The sequence below is a fragment of the Triticum urartu genome, chromosome 3 (genome assembly GCF_003073215.2).
Source record: "Triticum urartu cultivar G1812 chromosome 3, Tu2.1, whole genome shotgun sequence".
Taxonomy (NCBI): domain Eukaryota; kingdom Viridiplantae; phylum Streptophyta; class Magnoliopsida; order Poales; family Poaceae; genus Triticum; species Triticum urartu.
This window is the reverse complement of record NC_053024.1, coordinates 412,447,789-412,453,450: the sequence shown is the minus strand read 5'-3', so window position 1 is coordinate 412,453,450 and position 5,662 is coordinate 412,447,789. Positions and strand designations below refer to the sequence as shown.

The 5,662-nt window shown below is 44.4% G+C and overlaps 1 long non-coding RNA gene across 1 annotated transcript; it reads left to right on the top strand.

Annotated features, from left to right (window-relative positions):
- Nucleotides 1–700: 700 nt before the first annotated feature.
- LOC125548413 lies at nt 701–3,589 on the top strand. The gene is made up of 3 exons (XR_007301078.1): nt 701–1,363; nt 2,056–2,134; nt 3,317–3,589. It is a non-coding gene; the product is annotated as an uncharacterized LOC125548413 (long non-coding RNA).
- Nucleotides 3,590–5,662: the final 2,073 nt, after the last annotated feature.

Below are 5,662 nucleotides of genomic sequence, written 5' to 3'. Positions count from 1 at the left end.
AGGTACAATTTTGTAACAAATATATGGTAGGTCCTTCACAAAAAACTCATTTTGGGCACTCGAAAAATGGAAACTAAATTTTTCGTCCAAAGAAAATAAAAACTTCTTTAGGCAACATTTGGTCAACTGAACATTAAATATGACCTAAGATTTTATAAAATTGATGTGGCCCAAATTTGCAACAAATATTTGCTAGGTTCTTCATAAAAAAATTATTTTGGGCACTCGAAAAATAATTCTCTTACAGAAAACTTATTTCTGAGAACACTTTTTTATGATATTCGCATTATTCAAAGTTTGTTATTCTTACTGAAAAGTAGGTCACACTTGGTGACACAATGCAAAGTTTTTTGATTTCTATTTGTTTTTATAAATTTTCTAGGCCGTCAAATAGCAGACATGTTTTAACATCTTATTTTCAATCGATTATGACCAATTTAAATGGTCTTAAAATCATCAAAGGGGTACTGCGTTTTGATTGCTCCCATCTCACACGGATCATGGATTAGCACCGTCGGATGCGCCCGGATCCAACGGCAGCCCACAACCCCCCCCCCCTCGTCGCTCTCCCCATCCCTCTCATCCTCGTCCACCCATGAAAACCCTAGCTCACTTATCCCCATCGCCGCTGCCGCTCCCGCTCCCTTTTCCCCCGCCGCCGCCTGTCTCCACCCATCGTACTCCTCCTCCCTGTCCCCAGCCTCCTTTCCTCCCCGTCCCCGGCCTCCTCCCGCGGCGCGCGATCCCCTCTCCCATCCCCTCCCCTCCCGATCCCACCCACCAAACCGATCCCGATCCAGTCCAGATCCACCAGTCCAGGCACGGCCATGGCATCGCGGTCGGCTTTCTTGCCCAAACCCGTGGGTTGGGGTTGTGTAACCCTAGCGCTCAACCCGCCCCCTTCCGCCCTCTCTCTCTCGATTCATTCTCCCATCGTCGCCGCCCGCACCCACCCACCCACCCGCGACCTTGTTCCCCTTCCACCTCACCGACGTGCTCCACCCTCTCCCGCACTGGCACTGCCCCCTCCACCCACCCCCCCCCATCCCCTCACCTTCTCCCCCTAACCTAGGTCCCGGACCGAGCGGCGGCCATGGTGCTCCCAGATCCGCCACGGCCGAAGTGCTGCCAGATCCGCCGTCATCAAGGGCTTCGATCGGGGCCATGATGGAGGCGCTCGAGGTCCACTCCTTCCCCACCGTCATGCGCCGGGAAAAGAGCCTCTCTGCGGCTCTCGTCGGCCGACGTCGTCGCGGCCACACGCGGCTTGACCATCGGCGCTCCCGGCCTTGACTGCTGGTCTTCCCTCACCGCGTGGCGGCGACGGTGTGCTTCGGACTCGTCGGCAACCAACACAGGTGAGGTGAGATCCCCATCTTCTCTTCTTCCTCCCCTTTGCTCCGGGTGCCGGCCTTCTTGCCATGGCCATGTCCATGTCCATGTTGTGCTATGCTACTTTGGTTAGGAATTTGATGAGAATGCATACGTTAAAATCCAGGCTTGGTTAATCTGCATACCCATTTTCAGATCCAGACTTTTGAGTCTGCATGCATACGCTCAGATTCACTCCCCACTTCCATTTGTACTCCTCACCTCTCGCACCAGGCGGCAAAGTTGATTTCTGTTACTGTTTACTTCACTCTGGTATAGTGATTGACCATCAAATACTCCATGTAGATGTATGCCTGGGGATCAACTGCCACTGGTAGAATGATGATAGTTTGTGCAAGATGTTCACATGTAGATGTATGCCTGGGGATCAACTGCCACTGGTAGATGTATCTGGGTGTTGATAGCCCATTAGATTTTGTTAGTGCAACCTGAATGCCTAGGACTCACTGTATTCTATGTAATTTCATGATGCCCCATGAACCCAAGAGTATAGTAGCTTTATGAGCGTGTATCCATCCCATGTCTCTGTTTTGCTGTAAGTTGAAGCTTCTAGTTATGATCTCAGAAAATAAACTGTTGCTCATAGGAGATCGCCCGTCCTTGCATGATGTACGGTTCTGGTAGATGATATTCTGAACTTCTTTTTGTTATGTTTTGCTGCAGGTGAATGGAGCTGCTGCTTGGGACATTACGTCTCAGCATTTGTTTAGTGGGTTTGACGCATTGTTTCTGTCAGTCCAAAGTGAGTAGCTGCTTCTCTGAAGCAAAGTTTGCAGGGTTACCTTGTACTGCTATCCTATTCCTACCAGCATAGAAGTGAAGTGTGTAGGATTGGTATTATGCCCCTGTGTTATTTGTTCAGTCCTAACCAAGCTCATATTCATTTGTCCCTTGCACCTGGTTACTATCGATTGCTCAGAACTAGCTGTTGTAGTTGACCAAGTTACTTAAAGTCAGCTGATTGAGCATGCCAAATGATATTTCTGCAATATATATGACATTTTTATCGCATCTGTCTCTAGTTAGACTATTGATTCATAAACTTGTTATATTTGACATGGATAGTTCCGTCGCTATCTAGATCCAATGCATATAGCTGAAACAAGCTACTTGTGAGCGTTAGTACCACCTATTAACTGGAAATTTCTTGTTACACATGCTTTGTGATGCCACATGTGGTTTTCGTTGCCACCTTATCATGAAAAATATGTTGGTAATGGAATAGTAATTCAAGATAATGGATGATGTCCGTAAATTGCATTTAGAAGACCTATAGAGCATTTAATTAGACAGTTGAATTTGCATGTGCAACTATGCTTGCACGGAATGTTCAATATCAGTTATGTTGTGGTTTCTTGTTCTGTGAGTCAAATTGCATAAGTTGGGAGTATCACAACCTGAATGTGCAGCTTATGTATTTTTGTTAAAGCATGGAGTAACTTCTATAGTTTTGTTAAAAATTATCTTGGTCTTGGGCTGATTTGAGTACTACCAAGGGAAGGATATTGAACTTTCCTTGCGGATGCAGAGCGTGTAGGAGAATTCTACTGTGACAACAAATTAACTTGTCTTGAATTACTTCTTTTACTGGATGTTCAGAATGTTCAATTAACTGATTTGCACCTGTTTATGTTTATTTTGTCAACTTCTTATGTTAACTTGTCTTGAATTACCCCTGTATAGTGTAGCAAGTCTGTACTCTTGAATCAAATGCTTAAATGATAAAAATGTCACATTTAATAGGATTGTAAACCTGATGTGATTGGAGTAGTTTCTACTCGCTGCTGTTAGTTACTAGTATTCATTGATTTTGCCTCATTTTTCTTGTTTTACTCTTATTTATGCACACAGACTGCCTACAAGTTAATGTGCTGTTAGATTTGCCTTTATTTTGTTCCTAACAATTTTGTTTGATAACTTGCAGATGCTGTCCTTCATTCATGTTTCATCGTGAGCTCCAGGATGAAGAAGTTGGGAGAAACATAGAGTTTCTAGCTTATTGGAGCTAGTTATACTTAGATAGCTAGTTTTTTTCTTCTGATTTTTTAGTTGTGTTACCTGATGTGAACCATGTTTGACTGTAATGTGCCAAGTTTGGCTCTGTTTGATTATATTCATGACGTGAACTATGTTTTCATGATATTTTGTTGTGCTCTATTTGAAGCATTGTGTAAATATTGGTTATTTATTTATCGGAGTGCTGAAATATGAGGAATATAATCCTGACAACCGGGACCTACTTATTAGAACCTAAGAATTGGGACCCATTAGACTAGTGGACCTTCTCTTGAAAAAGATAAAATCTAAAACTCTAGAGACCAAAAGCCCATGCCGTAGCAAAATAAAAGACTGAATTGTTGGGCTTGGCCCATGTGGCTAACCAAAATTACCAGGAAAGCAAATAAAAAATAGGCTGATTTATTGGGTTTGGCCAAATAATAAATGGGCTGAATTAATGGGCTCAACCCATGTAAAACACCGAATCGGACCGGGCTGAATCTTGTGCCACATCAGCTTGCCACGCTGGATGCCTACGTGGCCTGGGGAGGTTGCTAGTGACCAAAACAGAACAATAGGCTTATTTTGGTCGTAAACGTCTTCGACCATTCCAGAAGAAAGGTCGCTATAGTTAGTTTATGACGGCCAGCTTTTGACCTTATGTTTTTGGTCGCAAAAAGGTCACAAATGGAAATTTGTGACCATTCAGTGACCAATAGTGGTGGTCACAAGTTGACATATTTCTTGTAGTGTCCCTCCGTTTTATGCGGAGTAAATAAAAACAGAGGGAGTATACTACGGATGAGGATCCCCTGATGTGGCCGAACCCATTGAGTAACTGACATGCGGGGCCTAGCATGCATGGGGCCCGCCAGTAAGTGACCGAAAGGGAGGGTAAGGCAGGGATACCTACGTCACAGGATCCACTTGAACTACTACTCCCTTCTTCCATATATACAGGGCCTAATGTGTTTTTCGAGGCTAACTTTGACCAAATGTTAGAGTAATAATATATAACATGCAACTTACACAAAGCATACAGTCAAATTCGTATGTGAAAGGAGCTTCCAATGATATAATTTTCACATTATACATCTCATGTACTATTAATCTTGTCAATAGTCAAAGGCGGTTTTGAAAAATGCATTAGAGCATGGTTAATAATGTAGCCGGCAAAAGTAGTTTAATCCTTCCCTACTTGTGGGTCTCAAAACGTAGCTTGGCTTAAGCCATGGTTAAAATCAACAGGCCAAAACTAATGCATAAAACACTGGGTATGAATGGCACTCCCCCCCCCCCCCCCCCCCAACCCCCGGCCACCGACGATCTCTCCCTCCTTCCTATGATTTGGTAATTGGCTCCGACCATCTTCTTCGGCGCTCTTTGATCTCTCCTCATATACCTTTTGTGATGGGTTCCTCCTCTGGATCTACCCTTGGTTTGGACTTCTCCAAGGGTAGAGTTTTTTCTGATGAGATCTACAATGCTTCGGGCCTCACAGTGCATCCCATGGAGAATTTGGGATCCTTCACCTTAGTGGTTTCTTTCAGCCGCCATGATTTTCGTCTTACAGAGGATTCAGTGGCTATAGCTTTGGGATCTGCTTTGGGTGGATCTGCCATTGATTTTTTTGGTTTCCACCATTGGTGATAAGGTATTCAACTTTAATGTTTCTTGCAAAGATGTGGGGTTTTACATTGTGGACACACGATCCTACTCCTGCCCTCAGTTTAAATGCTACTCTCATTTGTGGGGAAATGGGAACCTAATTGGGTTCGTGAGTTTAAGATTTGGAAGAAAGAATGTGATGCGGAATGGATTTTGGTTAGTCCTTCTAAGCGTAGGGCTGCCTTGGGTCTGTTAGCTATGCATAATCCACCTGCTAAATCTGCACTTAAGTTTGGTTCCTCTGTTCGCAAGAAGCTATCTTTTGCTACATTTCAAAATTATAGTGTTTGCAAGGGTTATCGTTATCATGCCTCGGCTGATTGCATTGCTACATCTGAGGATGCGGGTTATCCTATTCCTGCTGCTGAGCGTGTGGTTATCCATCCTCCCAAACCTATTGATTTGCAATGGGCCGTTGCCTCGCCTCCGATCATCTTTGGATCGGTGAGCTCGTCGGTGATTCAACAACGTCGTTATTTGCGCGATAATCCTCCTCAGGATCCGACACGTAATTTGCATGGGTCGAGTAGTACTGCTTTGATTGCCCATGATGGGCCCTTGACTGCTAGGCCCTCTCTGCCTGGTATGGACCTTCCCGCATCTC